Raw genomic sequence first — 22,422 nt, 5'->3', positions numbered from 1 at the left:
TTTTCTAAATGTGAAAAATACTATAAACAAATTTAAATAACAAATGAGGGAAAATATGCGTACAAGTGACAAAGGTTAATATGTTAATATACAGAGCTTTCAGGGATCATTAAAACAACAACAACAACAACAACACAACTCCTAGAGAAAAATGAGCCAACGACCTAAGAGGCATTTCACAAAAGGAAAAACATGTAAGAAATATAGTCTTAGTGAAAATCAAATATATGCAAAGTAAAACAAAAGGATACCTTTTTCAACGGTCAAAGAGGTAAAGTTTAAAAACAATGCCCCAAAATAGCCAGGGTGCATGTTAGTTAAAGGTGTACATTGGACAACTGTTCTGGGGCATGCTCTGTTAATATTTATCAAGAGGCATCAATCATCTAACAAATATTTTAAATATATCTTTAGAGTTGGTAATTCCGATTCTCAGTATTTATCCTAAGGGAAGAACCAGAGGTGTGTACAAAGATTTGGTACAAGGATCTCCCTTGCAGCATAACATATTAAACAACAGGAAACAAACTAAATGTTCATCAATAAGGGATGACTGGGTACATCTGTGTGATGGAATACCAACTAGTCCAAAAAAGAACACTCTTAAATAATATTTCAAAATTTGGGAAAACAATCATTCTAATATTCTTATGCGAAATAATAGGTTACAAAACTTAATAGTAAAAAAAAAAAAAACTTTAATGGTGTCGATTTGTTAAAACATGTTCTTGAATGATACCAAAATGGTAACAATAGTTATCACTGGGTGGTAGGCGTATAGTGTTTATTTTCTTTGTACTTTCCTTTAATCTCCAAAACTTCTGCAGTGAACGTGTATTATGTTTATAACAAGACACCATCAGAACACTGCAAAATCAAGGCACTCGTGTTTTCGAGCTGAACAGATGCCAAACGAATCAAATCTTTCTATGCTACCGCTCGATTGCTCAGTGGCAAATGCCTGAGAGTTTGGAAAAGGAAGGAAGACAGACCAACATCAATAATAAAGCAGCCTTTCCCTAGAAAATAGTCATCGTGAAAGTAAAAGGCCGTATGAGAGTCAATGGCCTCCAATCTCATGGACCCAGGGACAGTCGGCTTCCTCTTGCCAACTGGGGCCCAAGACCCGAGGCTCACAGAGGCCACAGTGGGTTTCCACGCAGGTATCTTTCCCTGTTTGACAATATTTAGTGATTTCTCAGCATAATCCATATGAAGAACAAGCATCATCAAGACCTCACTGGAAGTTATCTTAAGACCAATTAAAATCTAGCTGAGATAAAGACACTGTGTTTCCTGTCAGCAAATCTTGAGTGAGACTGAGACCATTTGCACAGGATTTGCACATCCTTTGCCCCATGTGACAAGTACAGTGCTCCTTGAATCAACGCCACTGAGCCCTAGAGCTCTACTTCCATCTGGAATGTGGAAGGTAGCCTCTAGTCAAGGTAAATCCGATTTTCCCAAAGACAGTTAAGTTTGTCACCACCAGGGCGCTCACCATCTGCTGTGTCTCATTGTTGCCTACAAATGTCAAGTCTAAGAACTCACACATGACCTTGATACCCCCCTAGTCCATCAGCGCCACTCAGGAGACCTCAGGAGACACCACCGTCGTAATAAAATTCCACGTTATTTTCTCTACTGGGTTTCCAAAAATGGTATTTTAGTTCCACACCCCCTCCCTGTTCTGTATTCACGATGCAACAACTAAATTAGAACTAGCCTAAGAGGTTCCATGAGGAGTTAGAAAACCTGGGTTCTAACACAAATTTAGTCACTCTACCTCTTGGAACCTGTCTTATTATGTGTAAAAGGAGGTCACACAGGCACTGCTCAACTCACAGGGTAGTTACAAAGTTTCCATGGACAAATGCTTGTGAAAGTTCTTGGTAAGCAAGAGTCTTGCTACTCTGTGTGATCCGTGGACCAACTGTACTGGCTTCACCAACGAGCCTGTTAGAAAAGCAGAATCCCAAGTCCCACTCCAGAAACACTGAATCCGAATTTGCAATTGAACTAGGTCCCCAAGTTGTGTGCATGTGTGTGTGCACGCACGCACACACACACACACACACACACACACACAGAACTGATCTGGGTGTTATTTCTGAAAGCTGGCATGTGATCTAGAGGACCCAGAGGACAGGATGAAAATGAGGTCCTATTCTTATCTGTCTATGGTTTTTCCTGATGCTATTAATGTCATGTGTACTTCTCATCCTTAGAATTTTATGTGTTCTAACGTTCTAATGTCTAAATACTGGAAAACAGTATTTCAGTAATTTCCTAACTAGAGGGCAGAAATTCTGTCTCCATGCTCATCTCTGAGTCACTTACAGTTTGGATTACATGGTCATGCATGTTTGTACTACGTTCCTTTTCAGTTAAAGATTCCTTACAGAAAACTTCAAGATACCTCCTTTAGAGTAGTTGAAGGATTGATTATTTATTTATGCTTGAACAAGTGAGCAAAATCACTTAGAAATCCTGTTCCCTTAAATTTCAGTCTATTCGTATTGTTGGAGGAACAGTCTTCTTTGTTCCTTGAGTCTTAAGTGGGAGGAGAAATACAAATTCATCGTTTCAAAAGTCGTTTTTAAATATACTTTCTAGTCTAGGAACTTTCTAGAACATTCACCCATAAAAATATTTAAAATCATTATTAGCTCCTGAATTTCCTCTGTAGAAGTCTAAGCTAGAAAGTGGTGGGCCTTAAGAATTTCGCAGGAGAAAACAGGCATGCTGCGAGCTTCCTCCCTCTCCCCTGGGCCTCCGGCTTGGGGGGTAGGGGGTCAAAGCAAACCCTGAGGCCGGGCATGTTGTCTTCCTCCCACTTGTGCCCTTCTCCTGCACAAGGACCACACACCACACGGGCAGCCACCACCTCCTCATGCACAGCTGGCTCCACATTACAGCCCCCCTCCCGCTGAACAAAGCTCCCCTCCCTCAGAGCTCTTCTCTTAGTGTGAGGATGGCAGAAGGGCAGTCTTGTCCAACCAAACTCACACCCTGAAAAACTGCAGGCTCAGTGAGTCTGTCCAGATGACTTTTGTAACCCTGGCCTCCAGCACGATACCTGGCACCATAGCTGCTGCCCAGAAAGTATTTGTTGACTGTAGTCATCCATTAAAACGTTTTCTAAAGGCACAGTCACCATCCAGCTGGGGGACTGTTAGCTGCAATGGAACATTCAGGCAGAGAAGGGGCTGGAAGCAGGAACGACCTGCTGGCCAGGCCGCCCGGCCTGAAGACCCTGCCCCGAGGCTCCTCTACGGCAGTTGGGGCTTTTTTTGTATGTCTTTTGCGTTCTTCCAGAGCCTTTAAAAGCTCCAAGTTTCTTCACAACTCCCAAAGTGGGAGCAGTCCGGGATTCATTCATTCACTCCTTCAAATATTATGTATTTGCTGAGTTTCTAACATATGTCAGGTGTTGTTCTAGCTTTGAGGAAACATCCAGGAACAAAACAAAGACCTTGCCCTCTCTGAGCTTATGGCTTAGTGGAGGAGACAAGTCTTTCATGCCAGGTTGCGATAGCTGCTAGGAGGAAATAAGGGAGCTAATACCAGAGACGCTGCTTCGCACATCTGATGAGGAGACAATTTACAGAGAACTAACGGAAGCAAGGCGGGGAGCCCTGTGAGCCCCTGGGGGCACGTTACCAGGCAAAGGGAACAGCGAGGGCAAAGGCCCTGAGATGGAAAGGAGTGGTAATCACCAACGGGGCTGGCTGATGAGCAGAACCGGTGACATAGCTATGGTTTTTAAGTAGCTCCCATTTTTTTGGGTAAATTTATTTATTTTTGGCTGCGTTGGGTATTTGTTGCAGCGCACAGACTTCTCATTGCGGTGGCTTCTCTTGTTGCAGAGCACGGGCTCTAGAGCGCAGGCTCTGTAGTTGTGGCGCACGGCCTTAGTTGCTCCACGGCCTGTGGGATCTTCCCGGACCAGGGCTCTAACCCATGTCCCCTGCGTTGGCTGGCTGATTCTTAACCACTGCACCACCAGGGAAGTCCCAGTAGCACCCATTTTTAAGAAGAGGGAATAGACCTTATGACTTCAACCTAAGCCAAACCTTCCATGTAACAGGGCTCTGAGTCCTGGACTCCTTGAGTTCTGCTCATTGTGTCTAGTGCACAATGGCTCAATCTAGGAACCATCTAAAAACCTTGAGGATGAGAAGTGGCTGGGGAGGATGGCATAGATATAAAACTCTCTGAGTAATCCAATTCGACCACCTCCAGAGGACATTTCCCTGAAAGAACTAAAGTAACAAACTTAACCCTCCTAAAAACTTCTACACTGAGAAACAGATCGGGGTTTCGTGGTAGAATGTTCAACTTCCTAGGAGAATGTGTTGTCTCTTTCATCCACCTAATGAGAACGGTAAACCGTGGAATCAAAGGAGCTTCATGGGAAGAAGCTAGAAAGTCCCGGGTCTGGCTACGATACGGGCTAAGCACTTACATACCCAAGGCTTCTGCGGGCCGCCGCCTGCGAGTCAGGGCTCTGGAAGCGGCTGCAGACGCGCGTCGTGAGCCACAGGTGCTCCCACCGCGAGGTGACACGAGACGCGGTTCCCTCCGCGCCCAACGCAGAGGCCACAGCCCTCAACCCACCTGCTGCTGTCGCCACGCAGGTCTGAAGACGTAAGCCGTCGCTGAAGGGCACAGGAAAGGGCAGGCATGCGCACATGCCCGCACGCATACGCAAGGCACGCACCCACGCACGCACACGCACGCACACGCACTCGCACGCACGCACCCGCCCCCCCCCCCCCCCCCGCCCACACACTCTGCTCCCAGGTAACGTCTTACAGCGCAAAATCCTAATATCTTGTATCTCAGTTATAAGCATCCCCGTTTTTGGAATTGTCCATCATTTACACCAAGGAGATGATTGGGTTAGTGCAGATACTATACAGAAGGTTATTTATTGAAACTGAGTTTATAAGGGTGAAAACTGGAAAGAACCTGAAAAACGAGAATCGTAAACCACTAAACTTACAGCAATAGTGTTGGTTATATCTGCATGGAGCACCCATTACAAAGGATGTTGTTAGCAAATACTGTATACTCCTGAGAAGAAAGAAGTCTAAACTGACGGTGATCAGGATATTAATAGCAGTGAAATGGTGAACTCTGCTTTTTATTTTTCTATGCCAGCTGAAATTTTTACAAATCATATGCTTTTTATGAGAAAAAAAAGTTATATGCTTTTGGAAACACAGGTACTGAGAGATGGAAGAGAGGAAATTACTACTAACCACCTTCTTCTCCATTCCTCACTTGCCAGAGATTATAAACTGCGAACCCCCAAAAGCCAATGAATCTTTGCTATACTCAGTGGAAACTCCCACATGGGAGAAGCCCCAGAGGACAGCAGTGGTCCCCTGCTGCCTGTAGAACTTAACCCCAACTCCCTCCGTGGCATTTGGGGTCCTCCATGATCTGTCTCATTTTCACCACCCTTGAGTTTGACCTTGCTCAGCCTGGCCTGTCCTTCTAACCCCCTTGCGAAGTATGTGGCCCCTGGGGCCCCCTTAAAAGCCCATCCTTTGTTAGTGGGCCCTCAGGACTCTCAGTGTCAGATTCTGCCATGCAGTCCAGCTTGTTATGACCTTGCCTATCTCCACAAATAACGTCATGTAGATGCCATCTGGGCTGGATCCTGGGAGATTCTGGGCAGAAGGAACGACAGTGGCAGAAACAAGGAGGAATGTGCACAGCTGGTCTTAGACGCGGTGCAAGCCTCTAGCATAGATCAAGAAGTGGCAAGAAAAGCCATACACCATTGTTGGAAATGTTTCAATATCTTCTCTCTTCCTTAAGATAAACCTGTTGCTCAGCTCCAATTACTACAAACATCGTCTTTCCTAAATCACACTTTCCAGGGAGGTCTCCTCTGATCTCCCTGTTTGAAAACTAACACCTACCCCTCCATCCCTCACCAGGGTCCTGAGCACATTCTCTCTTTTCTATTTATTCCACAGTGTGATAATTTACTTGTGTCTGTTTACTTCTGCCAGAATGTAAACTCCATGCTTTGTGTGTTCTGTTTCCCAAGAGTCCAGAGCACAGTAAGCGTCCAGTATGTTGGAGGAATGAATAACTTACTTAGGTGCCATGTCCAACTGTACTGCGCTTCTCAAGACCCCTACGGAATAGCTTTTAGAGGAAATGATTTTGCTGGAGACTCTCATACTGAAAAAGGTGGGGAGAAACAGGAAACAAGACTGGCAAGCGACAACTTCCAATTGTTGAGAAACGTGGCCTTTTCATTCACTCGGCCGTCTAAGGATGCAGAAACTCTGCCCACTTGATGCCCGGCTGGGCACCAGGGTAATCCAGTGCTCAGACATTTCATTTGTGAGGATTCAAGTCTCCATCAGCAGGAGGAAGATGAGGACAAAAACAGAACTGGAAGAGGCAAGAGTTAATGTGCAGTACTCAGCTCTGTGCTGTTTGGCCATAAAAACATCCTGATAAACCAGTGATAACTGTATCCTAATCCAGTATTTGCTGCACTTTAATAAGAACTTCTACCCATCCCTGTGCCACTTCCCTTCTATCACCTCTGATTCTTGCTCCAAATTTCAAATCCTTAAGGTACTCATCAACTTCACTACAAAAAGTTGGTAGTGAGCCAGAAAGATCTGTGGGGCAGGAGACCAAGAAAGACAAGAGAAAGGGCTATTACAAGGTTTTACATGGTACTCAGACCAAATTGATATTTTTTTGATCAGAATTTAGGACATGGAAGATGGAATTCTAGATCAGCAGCTGACAGCAATTTTTTAGAGGAAATGGCAACCACTGAATTAACTCTACTTGTTAATCTCAATTTAACCACATTAATCTAAATAATCTAGGGGCAGGGAGAAACAACAATTTGCTACAATGACTTCCTGGAAGGATGTTATAAAACAAGCAAACAAGAACTGCTTATGGTGGTAGATGTGAAAAGCCACGCTCCAACACCTGCCTCAGACCTCCTAAAATCCAGCCATGGCCTTCAGCCCCGACACCAGGGGGAGTCCTGCTGAATCAGGGCCAACAAGAACCAGGGGAGGTCCCAAACGAGATCCACGAACCACCCATTCACCTGTCTTTAGCCTGGTACTTAGACAGAATAATCCCTCCCTTTTTAAAGTGGGAAAACTAGCCTAAAATGATGTGAATATTTTAACATTTGCTAGCAGATTCTGCAAATGGGGCTTTGAAAATTGCATAACTCATTCTGTGATGTGGTTTTCTAAGGTCAAAATGGGGCCTGGAGAAGCCTCTGAGAGCAACTCAAGAGCTAAAGAAAGTCTTAATTCCTAAGGGAAAGTTCCTGCGGTATTATTTGACTAAAACTGTTACTTGGTTTGGAACAAGACTGAGATATTGATGAGAGAAAAAAACTAAATCCCGGACTTTGATAACCTGTGTTATCAAAGGCCCATAATAAGAGACGTGTGCTTTCTCTTCAGAATACAAAACTGCAGATCTACCAAAATTTTGGGTCATATTTGAGGTGAAACGGTTTCAATCAATTATTCTTTTTCTGCTACAAAATTAAGAATGCTCAAAATATTTAATCCAAAATTTTAATGGGAAAGTAGTGCCTTCCAGTAGTGAGAAATTTAAAACTCTTGCTGATTGTTTTCCACCCTTGGGAACGGACGTACAGCACATAGCAAATGAAGTCCAAAATCTCTCTCAAACCAATTTCATCTTATTTAGTAATTTCATTCTTGCTTTCAAGTTCCAGTGAATACAGAAAGCAGGTGTCTGCCTCACTCATCATAGCCCTGGGTTTAATAACTCAAAGTTGGGTCTCCTAAGAAAAAGTCTCTAAGGAAAACACTTAATGTAGAATATGACAAGCTTTCCCTAATGAGCAATTCAGTGAGAATTTTGCAACATCCCTGGAGATAAAGGGAGGTACTTTGGAGTATTGTAAATCATGACTAGAGATCACTGACTTCCTCCGAACTTGCCTACAAGCACCTGTTCAGGAAGGATACCGACCTTCATCTTAAAGCTGCCAAAGGAAGAAATCTCAGTATCTTTCTTGGAAACTCACTCGACACCTTTTATATATATATATGTCACTTACACGAGTGGCTAGCACATAAGTAGACGAGACATAAAAATTGGTATTGTGTGGCTTATACTTTTCTGAAAAATGCCCTTCTGGTGGGGGAAAATGAAGGTGATCACCCTACGGCCCAAACACATCTCGGAGTCATCCTTAGTTTCTCCTTCTTCGGGATTCTTTTCTCCGGTTCTTTTAAAACTAATAAAAGTAGTCTGGTCACACAAGACTATTCAATCTTGAACTTTAGTATTAGAGATAAGCGGAAATAAAAATGTTATAACCACTGCATAGTTCCTGGTCATATTAGTGTAGAATTTCCTGCATGTTGATGACTATTTATTTCACAGGTTGAAAAATCACCTGCAAAGTAGTAAAAATGGTTTCCTCAAAGTTTGTATTGTAGCAGATCTTTGCATTATCAGTTCATTTTCACACAAAACTACCGGCAATTTGTCTGACAGATTTCCAGACAACCACTGGTTGAAACAGGATACCAGCTATCCTTTTAACTGCTACCCATAATAAGGTTATGACAATGACTCCCATGACACAGCAGTGCTGAAGTAATTATCTACACCTTCCCAAACTGTTCTCTGGCACCCTAATCAGTGTCCTATGAGTTATGGGTTGTGGGATAAACAACTGGGACCTTAATATGCTAATATTGCACAGAATATTGGAATTAACATTCCAAGAAGTAGCAGCTCCCAGCCTTCCGATTTCACAGGCCAATACAAAAATTTTTAAATATCTTTAGAGAACTAACTTGGGATGGCAAGCTTTTCATTTTTACCAAATAAGGGCATACAGTAGACAGGAGGACATGAAAGTTTAAAGGACATTTCTTTTTTTTTAACTGAAAAAATATTTTGAAGTCCTTACACTGTCTTTGCTTTTTTTTTCCTATTTTGCCTCAGATCAACACCCTTCCTCTGCTGCTCATTCAGGAACTGTGAGGATAGACTTCTAGTACCAAGCCTGACCTTGCATTCAGGGTCCACGGGTCACAGCTTACACACACTGACCCACACCACTGCTAATTCCAGATGGGGATCTTTCTTTTCCCTTCAAACTACAAATCCCACCTCCACCCCATTCCTACTGACTTACTACTGCTGTTAACTTGGACAGAAAACGGTCACAAACCTCCTATTTAGACCATCACATTTACAGATCTTTTTGTTCATTTCCTTTCCTTTAACTCACATATTTTATTTAACAAAAGTATCATTACTAAAAGCTCCTTCAGAGTACAAAGCTACTTTATTTGGACAAAGTTTGCTGCATACACAGAAATACTTGATATGCATTTCCAGCCAGCCCAATCCCAAGCATTTGGTAATTACAGCCAAAAGTTTGGAAACTCTTACTGGAGACATGGACCCTGTTTACAATATTTTTATTTTATGTGGAATGTGCGGAAAACAAACACACAAGAGCAGCTTCTAAGGATATTTGTACATTCCATGAGAAGTAAACATAGTATTGTATGCTGTAAAAGTTTACTCAAAAAAATAATTTCAAACTCTTAGGCTTTAAATAATGAGACTGTTTAAGTTTAATTTTATTACAGCAAGAGTCAGAATATTATATACAGTATATACTCCTTTACACAAAACACATTTGCACGTGTTTCTGAAAGCTACTTGTAAGAAAAAAACGTTTAGAGTACTATCACATTTTGAAAATGTCAGGATAATTTGGTAATATTTTCTAAGGGTTATGTTACTTTGTGTATTTTTTAAAGTAAGACATACCTGGATGGTCAATGTGGGTTCATGTGGGTTAACCTCAAATCTGGCATATTTTTGGACAAATCTTGCTTTCAAAATCTTATTGATGTGATCATTTTCTCTGCACATGATTTGTTTTACTAGCATCTGGGGGAAAACATATGGATCTCTCCAACTATCTCATTAACTCATGACTCTAGGACCTAGGCAAGCTCACAGAGAAGTCAGTTCTGGCTCATCCTGTGCCTGAGGCAGGGTGAGGGTTCACTCCTGGCCTCAAGAGGCCTGGGTGGTGAGGGAAAGAGTGGACAGTCACACCCAGCTGAGCATCAGAACAGAGCAGACGGCCAATGGAGACACCTGTCAACACCACAGCTAAAAAAGCTCTATTTTAAATACAATACTATGAACTTTTATAGGCAAATCTTAGAGAGCCAAGATTGCTAAGTCTGGATCTATTCTATTTCCCCGCAGGCAGGGAGGGAGATGGAAATGCAAGGACACAAGTAGACTCCTTCAGAGGAAAGCAACGGAAACCTCCCATCACAGGCAGAACGAAACAGGACAAGAGGGAAGAAGCCTGGACAGTGCTGTTATAATTCTATCCTGACCTAAGACAAAGGGGCTAAAGTTGGGCAACATTTAGAAGAGCTGAAAAGGAAATGGAATAAAGTTACCTGGGAAGGAGAAGTGGGATAGATTTAACAGATTCTGATCAATTTTGGAATCCTATATGCTCAACGTTTTCCCCACATTTAGGTCAACAGTACAGAAAAAAAAGGACAGAGAACAAGCATCTGGGCACAGATGAACTCAGGCTCCTCTCTCAGGGCAGGTGAAATTGGGAGGCACATGTTGTAAAAGTCTAAACACTATATTCCAAAAGGAACACAGAAACACCTTTGAATCGGAACACATGACGTCTAACTTTAGTTAAGCTGAAGGACCCAGGCTCCCTCCACCAGTGTGAATGATCAAGAGTCGACTGTACTGACGGCAGTGTTTTAGAGGCTAGAGTTGTGTTTTTCTTACATTCAAGATATATGTTATCTGTCTACAGGTCCAATTCATAAAAGACATTCAAATTATGTTTCACGTACAAAAGCGGTGAAGTCTAAGATGTTTCCAGAGTGTGCTGTGCTGTAATCTGATGATGATCTTCCATCTTTCTACTCGGTCCCAAAATTACTTCCTTCAGATTTCTTGATTTTTCAAGGATGACCTTCTCAGTGAAGCTGTATTTGGCAGAAAAGTCCCAATGAATGCCGTAACAAGCAGTTGATCTGAGATTCCGAAATGGAGATTAGAGCCACTCAAATGGAATTTTTTGTCAAAACACGTTTCTAATAAGATAAATCAAAGCATCCCTCTGTGTCAAAATATGAACTGAAGGCAGTTTTCTCTAAAGTTACAAATAGATTAATAAAATTCAGAAATAATCATACACGCAGGAAACTTGAAAGGAATAAAGAACAAAATATCTAGGAATCTCAACAATTTTCCTGAAAATATGCTACAAATTTCAGAGTCACAAAATAACAGAATCCCAAATTTCCAGTCATTATGTTAATTTGAAGTACACATTTCACACCATGAATGTGATATCTTAAAACATGAGAAAAAAAGTTACATTTAGGTAGAACACCTTTATAATGATTAAAAATTTTAGGAGAAATATGCTCATTTTTAAAAACAAAACATTAATATTCAACTGACTATGAAATAAATGCCCCTAAACCAGCAGGAGGTAGGTACTACCTAGGAGGGCTGTCCCATGCCTCAGGCCCTATTCTTACCATTTGCACCTTTGGGGCAGCCCTTTGCAGAGTTTTTGCTCCATGACATCACAAAGCTCTGGACTGTGGCTTCAGTTCAGTGGGTAAGGCAGTAAGCATCCTTCAGGATCTGGCGCTCCATTCAAAGGTGACAGAGAACTACAGACGGAGAGTGACAACAAAGCTGGAGCAAGGTCAGAAGTAAAATGAAGATGGTCTTTTAGATCAGGGCTTCCTGAATGACAACCAAGGGCCATCCCTCCACCCTCAGAAATGGAAGTTTTGTTGGGGAAACGATCCATAGCTTTCTGCCGGTTTTCAAAATGGGGTTTAAAACTTCCAAAATACAAATGGCCATCGTTCGAGGCTCACTTTCTCTATGTGCCCCTATGTACTGACTGTACCCAAAGATCTAATGATCCCTGGGTAACTGAGTCAATTTCTGAATCCTCACAGCGATGTGCAAGGCCGTGAAGTGCAGTGATCCAAGAAGGTACAGACCTTCCCATGAGACATACACACTAGAAATGCTATTGTAGTACAACTTTAAACAAATTTAGGTTTTATTTAGAAGTTTCTAGAAAGCAACCATCAAATTCTGATTATATTCATGCCATCAATTCTCTACTATGTTCAGTATTCTGCATTATTTCCTAAAGTTATACAGCAGGGATGAAAGACCCATTTTTAAAATATTTTCTCTAATATTTAAGATATTTATTTTGAATTAAGCTAATCTTTGAGCTACATGCCCATTCATAACATACCAGAATAAAATCAAACTCATTGTTAGTAAATGCACTGATATTTCCCAAGATCACCTGCCACTATCCTTAAAATACTGCGGCATGCCAGTGTGAAGTACCCAAATTAAATCGGAATGCCTCCTGTCCAAGGGATTTCACACGCTACCTCATAACTTCCAGGAAACGAATTCCCTGCCCTTAGTGCACCTTCGGTTAGTTATATAAGAGCTTACCACCCCGCCCCCATCCCCACCATCATTTTCATTCTTAGGCTCTTAAGTTTTCCCCTCTCCTGGGTCTCTTTCATTTGTACTCACAGTGTTCACAGAATCTAAGAAGATCTTTAAAATATTCATTCCAGTAGGGACCAAGTTTTTTCCTGCCTAATTCCTTTAGGGTATATCAAATGCCTAGGCCCGGTCAATATTGTGGCTAGAATTGGCTAAGAGGAAACGCCTCTATTGACAAAAGTATCACAGAAAGAGAGTTCTGTTTTGTTTTTTTTGCGGTACGCGGGCCTCTCACTGCTGTGGCCTCTCCCGTTGCGGAGCACAGGCTCCAGACGCGCAGGCTCAGCGGCCATGGCTCACGGGTCCAGCCGCTCCGCGGCGTGTGGGATCTTCCCGGACCGGAGCACAAACCTGTGTCCCCTGCATCGGCAGGCGGACTCTCAACCACTGTGCTACCAGGGAAGCCCCACAGAAAGAGAGTTTTTTAAAACCAGTTGTAATGGGAAAGCAGCTAAATAGGCAACACATTTAGATTAAAATATAACTTGATTTTTTAAAAAATCTATCTGATGTTTTCATTGTGCCATTAAATATATATCAGCCAATTCCTCTTCAACCAAGCAAAGCAAGGGAGGAGGGGGGAGGGTGCGGTTACAGTGTAGTTTATTTAGCTTCTAAATGCCTTCTAATAGAAATGTTATGAAAACTTCTGTTCTACACCAATTTCTGTATTACTGGATAATCTACCAATAATAAAACTTGCAATAAACAAATAATTAACATCCTACTGAGCTACCACTCAACCTCTGTAGTTCCCTGAATTCTACTTATCCTTTCCCTTTAATCCTTTTTCAAGTTGCTCTGAATACGGTCTTTAAAAAAAAAATCAATCTTTCTCCAGTTTTGGTCAAAACGATAGGGAGGCAATCATATTTGACCATCAAAATAACTACCCACCCAGAATGTTCCTCAAGTTCCTAATCCCAGCAGGAACAGGCCAGAGAAGATAACCACCAATAATGGAACTCCAGTCACCCAAGCACTGATTCTCTTATCAAATACATCTCCACCCATTTCTAGGGTCAAGAATGACCTAGTTCACATTCTGGGTCTACATGAAAGTAGCCTATAGTTTTAGAACAGTGTACATAGAATATAGGCAACTTTCTATTTTTTAAGGGAAACAGCCCTTCTTGGAAAGTCAGGTTTTGTTCCTTCTTTTCATTCACACAGTCTGCCTCTTGGCATTTTCCTCTCCAAATTTATTCACTCAACAACAGGGGGAGAGGAGGAGGTGAAACTGAGCAGCTCCTTTCCCTCCTCATTGGCACTTCCGTCCCACATAATAATATCTAACTTGAAAACTGGCAGCATTTTGCCACAAATGTATTGGATATATCGGATAGAATTTGCATATTCTTATATAGACCATGTTGAGGCCATTTCCAGGTTGAAGTTTTGTAATTACTACCTTTAGGACTGTCACCTGATGATTTTTTTAATTAATAAAAAAATATGGAACGCTTCACAAATTTGCATGTCATCCTTGCACAGGGGCCATGCTAATCTTCTCTGTATCGTTCGAATCTTAGTATATGTGCTGCCGAAGCGAGCACTCACCTGATGATTATTTTATCTTCTCTCCTCCTGATCAAAAATTACCTCTGATCTACGTAAGCTACATTACAAGGTAGGCAGGCAAAGAAGCTGACCAAATTGGCACGGGAGGATTACATAAACTGCCTGGAAAAATATGAGGTCAATGAGAGCCCCCAAATCTTCAAAAGATAATTGTCTCCAGAGTATGACACTAATAAATGATAGCTGAGAATTTGAGACATGCATGCTAACTTAGAAATACAAAATTATAATGCCTATTCTTTTATATACTTTTTATTAAATCTATTGGTTCACCTAGAAAGTCATTATATATACAAAAACAACAATTTCCAGAGTTCCTAAATATTTCCAACATATTCAACTTAGGGATCCAAGATTCTGAACATGCCATCACCAAAAAAAATTGCAAACCTAAAAAACAAAAAGGAAAAAAAATTAAACAATGTCAAAAGGAAAAGACTTTCTTAGAAAAGGTCAATATTTACTTTTATAATTTTCAAAACATTTTAAAGTTAATTTTTTTCTCATTTACAGTTATATGCTTGTAAGTCTAATATTAAAGTTTTCCTTAATAACAAGGCAGTTTACTTATAACAAAATAAATATTAAACTATACTCATACACATTACCTATTTAAATATTTACTGGGTCAAAATATCTTCATATGTACAGCTTCAGGCTTTAAAGTGGTATTAGATTTGTCTTTATTTTCTTTGAAAAGCTACCATTAAGGTAACAGACATTCAGATGCATAAATGAAATTACTGATTTCATTCTTATGTAACTCATACCTTTAGAAACTATGTTTTAGCCAGTTAGTAGTGGTGAAAGTCTTTGTGCTTCTATTTCATTAACTTTTAGCACATGAAATAAGAAAGATGACCTTCAAAGTTCTTGTAAGCTCAAAAAGGGTCAATCTAGATAGGCTTTATTTGAAAAAGAAAAACAATTTTGTTTGGGAAAATACAAGAAATGAGAATTTCTAAAAATAAAAATAATCAGTAATTCTCATTAAAACATTAATACACAAAAATGAACTATATGAACAATTCTTCTAACTACACGCTTAAAAACCATGCTATTTAGACCAGCCTATTTAATTTTTCCATAGAAAATCAGGAGTTCAGAGTTCACATTTCCAAAAGAAGAGTAAAACAACAAATTAAGAGATAAGATAAAACAAGGGAACAACCTATTGTACATTGCTTTTCTTTAGAACAAGGCTAGGCTGAATTATCTAAGTATAAATTGAGGTCACAGATATATAGTCATTGCACTCCAGTCAACCAAAACAGTGCCTGGATTTACGTAACATGTGAATAAGTCTATTATCATAGAAAGTCACATACATGAATAAGAAGAATATATTTTATAAATTTTAAGTCACTCTCAACATCTGAGAAAATACTGTCAGTAAAATACTATTTGTAATACTGTTTTTAAGAAAACACTGTTTGTAAGGAAATGAGGTGATGTTTAGAACTATATTACAACTGAGCCTCTAGAAGAGAACATGAAAATAAGCATGACTTAAAAAAATAATAATAATTCTTATTGTTGTCAGTTCCTTAGAATTTGCCCTCTGCGTTACTCTCTGGAATAGGATGACAATTTCATTTTCTCAGCACCTCATCACAATTAAACAAACTGATGCATAATTTAGACTAAATATAAGTACATTTATAATATTATTTTTGCTATTAATGCTGTTACATGTAGTACAGGAAATGAAATAATATGAAGAGGCACTTCTTCAGAAAAAGTGGCTTAGTATAAAATTCGAACTTGAGCAAAGAATCTACTGAAATTCTATTCTGGGGGGGTGGAGGGATAGTGATTGCCTTATCAGCACGGCTATATCAACACATTTAACAGGACATGGTCCGTTGGAATAAACTTAATAAAGAGAGCCACTACACTCCCTGAAAAATGTTTTACTACAATAGAGTGCTGTTATCTTCAACTATAAAATATATTTTGAACTAAGATACATGTAATAATTAGAGCAGAGTTTAACTGATACAACTAACATTCTTAATGGGCACTTTACCTTTTAAAAAGTAAAAAACACACACATACATAAAACATCAAAATTCTTTATGACAGAAAAGCAAAGCTGTGGCAAGAATCCTTACTTCCTACTCTGAAAACCTTATGAAGCCCATAGTCCCTGTTAAGAGCAAGCTGTATTGGTTTGCAAAGGAAAAACATTATTTCAATCTGCAAATACCTAATGGGCTCAGGTGCTTTCGTATAATAAATATTTTGTTGTTACTTAAGTACCTCACAAGAGCTCATTTTTTTTAAAGTTATGTTTAAACAACTCTTAAAGGTTTAATTAATATGTAGTTTTATATAATTAATCCTTTTGTTATTAAACACTTGAACCAGTTTAGTTAGAATGGCAGCATGTTGTTTAATACCTTTTGTTCACAACTTAAAATTTTAAGCTTAAAAAGAAAGGAATTGGGGTAGGAGAGGAGACATGGAAAAACATGAAGGCCTCTCTTTGTCTCAGGCTTTGCCATTACCATTCTGTCTGCAGTGGTTTCAGGACGAGGCGATCGCACACCTTCTAGCCAGAAATCAGATGGCCTCAAAACAACCTCATTTCAGTCTTAGGCCTCATGTCTTTCGCTTAGAGCTAAAAATAAAAATACATGTGAATGAACAAATGGTCATGAAATGAAACCTTGAACATGACACTAAAATGTAAAATATTAGAAGGCATTATTAATCTCAGAAAAATGAAAATGTACACATTTCCATCCAGAGTACCACACCCTTATTTAGAAAGTGTGCTCTTCTTACCCTGTCAGCTTGCTGGGTATAACAATAATGACAATTTAATTCCAAGGTGGTTCAACAAAGCAAGAGTAATATTTTATTCATCTCCTGAGATTATGAAACATTTATTTATTTCTTACAGAGTTAAATATAACAATATCATTAACGAAGCTAATGATGTTAGACAGCAACTTAGCACTTCTTTACGCACATAAACCAAGGCAAGAAAGTAAAGTGTAACGCTGAACCAGAACAATGATCTGGCCCTAAGAAACACATTTTTGTGTATTTAGAACTCCTAGTCCAACAGTAATGCTAGTAGTAAGTGAAAATTAACCTGTTTCTACAAAGTGAGCGTTCACTCATTCCACAAATATTGAATGTTTCGAAGCACTGGAAGTCAAATGCTGAATATGAAAGATGGTTCCAAACCTCAGCGAGTGGGGTCCTAGCCTTTTATTTCCTAATTTTTTGTCTCGGGTCTTGGCTATAATGCTAAGGGGACAGAAAATAAGGATTGCTGTTTCCATGAGAGGAGGAGATCGGTATGTATCACACGACAGCTGAATGAGACTGCAGGACTGGAAACAAAACCCACTCAGAAGCCCCACGCTCATGCTGCGAGTGAACGCCAGTCACCAGTCGGTCTCTTCCCATGTGAAGCTTGTGTTTTCAAAACCTACATCAATCCTGAAAATTAATTATCCTTCATTTGGAGAGCACTGGTGGTTTCAACCCCAAGTATAAACATCTCAGACTACTTTGTAAGGTTATGTCAGCCAAGAAACTAAAATCACTTAATAGAAGAGTACTTCATTCACCTGAAGCCACAATTTAAAATCAGAAATTCTGCTGCCAAAGCTACTTAAAGAGTTGGCCTTAACTATAGTGTAATGAAGACAAGTATCTCATAAATTTTTATACCATTCATACATATCCATTAAATTAAATACATAAATTACCATTAGAGTCTATACTAACATTGTTCAATGTTTTTCATTTCTCTGCTTGATCTATACCAATGAAATTCTTTGTGTAGGAATATGGTACATTACCAAAAAATATTAAAATATATACACATGATTCAATTTAAGCTCTATGTTTGTCTTAAATCAAGGGTCTATAAACACGTCTGAGTTAGCTTATCTTCCTTCATTTTACATGTGAATTCCAACTAAATTTAATATCTGGACAACTGGTACAAAGTTAAATGGTTTGACTCTGAAGTTTCTAGGTCTCAGAACCACACTTTAGAGGAATAAACTGTAATCTACACTTAAGTATTTAGAATAAAGAAGAAAAGAACTGTTTTGAGTCATATCTAGGTTTAGGCTAAGGCTTGCCTCAAGTGAAAATATTAAAAACAAAATCAATGAGCTCTGAAGTCCATTTCCCACTGATGTTCATAAGATGATTCTATAAGTTTTATCTTGTGATGCATTCACATCTTCATCAAGGAAAACTGCATGCTGGTCTGATTTGTAAACAGTCAATGTATCATGTATGTCATAGATCCCTGCTTTTTCCAGTTGCAATAAATTTCAAAGAAGACATAAATAATTGATAGATACACTTTTGCTATAAGCCTTAAACATTCACTTATCTGTAAATTCCAAATCTGTGTCTTACATCAACAAAGAGAACCCACAGTTCTTCTCAATTCATATTTGCTAACATTCTTTGGCAAAAAACGAAAAGTAGCTGCCTCTCCAAAACTCAGGTCTTTCCCTTAAGTAACTTTTATCCTCATCCATACTATGTTCACAGTTTCATTCCCCCCTTTGCTTCAATCACAGTATGTTTTGTTATACAAGTTACAGTTCTATCATATTCCCTGAACCAATCCATCCAACCCAGAGAATGCAACAACAACAAATATTTGACCCTATTCTTTGAATTCCACAATTTTCACTACTCTCACTTTGGTCAAGACCTTTAATGATAAAGTAGTGAGATTTTAATACTCAGAAGACATGCTTTATAGCTTATTAAGGCAAGTAATTTTATACTCAGTCTTGTTATATTAATCATAAAACTCCATTTGTCACTTCAAGACTGATACATTGAGGTCTCCCATTTAATAAAATCATTGAGTGCCAGTAAGTTAATTATAATTTCAACAGGGCTTCCCTGGTGTGGCACAGTGGTTAAGAATCCACCTGCCAATGCAGGGGACACAGGTTGGAGCCCTGGTCCAGGAAGATCCCACATGCATGGAGCAACTAAGCCCATGGGCCACAACTACTGAAGCCCGCGTGCCTAGAGCCCATGCTCCGCAGCAAGAGAAGCCACTGCAGTGAGAAGCCTGCGCACCACAATGAAGAGCAGACCCCACTCGCCACAACTAGGGAAAGCCCGCGCACAGCAACAAAGACCCAATGCAGCCAAAATAAATAAATTTTATATATATATATATATATATATATATATATATATATATTTTTTTTTTTTTTTTTTTTTTTTTTTTTGCGGTACATGGTCCTCTCACTGCTGTGGCCTCTCCCGCTGTGGAGCACAGGCTCCAGACGCGCAGGCTCAGCGGCCATGGCTCACGGGCCCAGCCGCTCCACAGCATGTGGGATCTTCCCGGACCAGGGCACGAACCCCTGTTCCCTGCATCGGCAGGCGGACTCTCAACCACTGTGCCACCAGGGAAGCCCATAAATTTATTTAAAAAAAAATAAATTTCAACAAATCATAGAATCAAACTTCTTTAAAAACAATGCCTATCTATTCAAGAGCATCCAATGTAAAATACATTCTCATGAAAATCAGTCCCTTAGTTTAGATGTTACTATAAATACATTTATCAGTCAGAAAATCTCAAATTCAAGGATTCTATAGGAAGAAGGGAAAATGCTCCAAAAAATGACATTGAGACAATTCTAGCAATTTGGAAAACTTAAGGCCAAATCTTTAACTTCATTCCTTAAGCCAAAACAAATTCTGGGTATACCACATTTAAAGTTAAAACATGAGACTATAAAAATATTTTTAAAAATTTTTTAAATAAATTCTGAAACACAGGAAGGACTTTAATTATGATTAAAAAAAACTAGAAGTTACAATTGATTTTACAAAAGACAAACCAAACAAAAAATCAATTATAAACAAAAACAAACAATAAACCAAGGTAAATATTTGCATCAAATATTAATATCCAGTTTTTACAAATTGCTAAGAAAAAGACAATCCACTGGAAAATGGACAATGATTATAGACAATTCACTGAGAAATAAAAATGATCTGTAAACATATGAAAATACCTTCAAATTCACTCAAAACTTAAGAAATGCAAATTAAAACATACTAACAGATGAAGAATGATTATCAAGAATCTGGGGGATGTGGTGCTCAAATTTACCACTGGGAGAGGTGTAAACTGGTGCTAAATTTTTGTGGAACAATGGCAATATCTATAGAAGTGTAGAAACCCACATGCTTTAAACCCACAAATTTGACTTCGGGGACTAGGATCCTTTATACTTCTTCTTTCATGTAAGCAAAATTATTTGTACATGGAGACTATTTATAATGACAATACTACACCAGTAATATTAATATACAAAAAATGAAAGAAAAAATCTGGAAAACAATCCTAACATCGGTCAAAAGGAAACTGTTTCCAAAAAATTATGTGTCATCTCATATAGCTGTGGGGAGATGTCCTAGATATACAGGCTTCACCCACTATCTATCTGAAAGGACAGTGTTCCTATGAAACCCTTCACAAGCCAAAATGGCATAAAGCAAGGAAGCAATCTTGCTAACAGATGCACAAAATAAATCGAGATAAAGCACAGATGCTCATACATTTCAAAGCTATGGTGGCTGCATGCCGAGATGCTGAGTGCAGTTCCTGGGGAAGGAGCTCAGTGGGGCCGCTTTACCTGCTTTGGGTGTGCACTGCCTTTGTCACAGCTAGTTGGAAAACAGACACTGAACCCTATTTTGCTTTCTGTCTTTTTTCATAAAAGCAAAAATCCTCCTCAGAATTCTTCTGGTTAGTGAAAACAGGCACTAAGTAGGACTTTCTTAAAAACGAAGTGGCATAAAGCGAACTTTTGAAAACTGGGGAATACCTGTATTACTAAGTGCATAAATGACACTGCTGAACAGAAATATAATGTTCATTTCAAAAATAATTTTTAAAAGGCGTGCAGTATGAGTAAGAAAGGGAAAAACACGAAAATTATGAAAAGCTATCTAAGAAACTCTTAAAACATATAAGAATGGGGAGAAGGACTGTCTACTTATAAAGTAATTTTTGTTATATATGTAATAATTACAATTAAAATGTTTTTCAAGGATGCTTTCCTATTTCAGCATTTCAAGACTATGGATTGATTTCTCAAAATGGAAAAGAATTTATAGCCTTGAGTCACGTCTTGAGAGCCACCCTGTGAATGTGAGAATTGTTGAGGACCACAGAGGCACTCAGCTGTCACTCCTGATATATACTGTCAACATGGTCCTGGGCACTGTGCTTCTTGAAGCTGGCCATCGCTTGCTTCTTCTCATGTTCTTAAATCTGCACACCACATTGTGACAGGCAAAGTTCACTTTCACTCCTGACTCCTATATACCAGGGGCAGGTTGCGAGGTTTTGAGTTTACTTTTAAGGACCTAATGGGCTATCCAATAGCTCAGTGTGCGTGTGCCTCAAAGTCAGTTATTGATTGTTTACCACACCCTCCCATCCGAGAGCCGGCGCCAGTCCAGTAAAAGTGTGTTGTTGCTTTGGACTTCTCCAGTGATCTTGGACTCCAAACCCAGCTCCTTCAAAATCACAGTTTTGGGACTTTGCTGGTAGCGCAGTGCTTAAGAATCTGCCTGCCAGTGTAGGGGACACGGTTTCGAGCCCTGGTCCGGGAAGACCCCACATGCCACAGAGCAACTAAGCCCGTGCGCCACAACTACAGAGCCTGCGCTCTAGAGCCCCGAGCCGCCGCTACTGAGCCCGCGTGCCACAACTACCGAACCCCACGCGCCTAGAGCCTGTGCTCTGCAACATTCGAGAAGCCACTGCAACGAGAAGCCCGCGCACCGCAACGAAGAGTAGCCCCGGCTCGCCGCAACTAGAGAAAGCCCACGTGCAGCAATGAAGACCCAACGCAGCCAAAAATCAATTATTTTTTTTTTTAATTACAGTCTTGCTATATTATGTGATATCCACTATTATAAACAATACATGAAACTGGTCAGGCTTCCCAGTAAAACATCACTGAAGAAAATCAGCCTCCTAGGTAGAAGAAACAAACAATGCTAAAAAAAATATTTGTCCATTTAAAAATGGTCTTTACTCTATAATCCTGTTCACATTTGTTCCAAATCAGCACTAACCGGAGGCAGAATCCCTGAATTATTCAGCAGGTCAAGGAGGCGCGTCCACCCTGGCACGACTAGATGCTGGCACTTGCAGGAGCCCTCCACCCTCAAAAGTTT

General features: G+C 39.7%; 1 protein-coding gene and 1 long non-coding RNA gene across 2 annotated transcripts in view; both read right to left on the bottom strand.

The window, feature by feature from the left end:
- Positions 1-4,694, bottom strand: part of LOC307188769 — a 45,068-nt gene extending 40,374 nt beyond the window's left edge. Inside the window, exon 1 of the long non-coding RNA XR_013829063.1 lies at positions 4,621-4,694. This is a non-coding gene — a long non-coding RNA (uncharacterized lncRNA). The remainder of the gene's footprint in view (positions 1-4,620) is intronic.
- XKR6 (XK related 6) overlaps positions 1-22,422 on the bottom strand; it is a gene marked incomplete at its 3' end in the record, with an annotated part of 270,553 nt that overhangs the window by 176,797 nt on the left and 71,334 nt on the right. The gene's annotated exons all lie outside the window — the stretch shown is intronic.

Source organism: Stenella coeruleoalba, assembly GCF_951394435.1.
Source record: "Stenella coeruleoalba genome assembly, chromosome: 7".
In the NCBI taxonomy this organism is placed as follows: Eukaryota; Metazoa; Chordata; class Mammalia; order Artiodactyla; family Delphinidae; genus Stenella; species Stenella coeruleoalba.
This window is presented reverse-complemented; position numbering and strand designations above follow the sequence as displayed.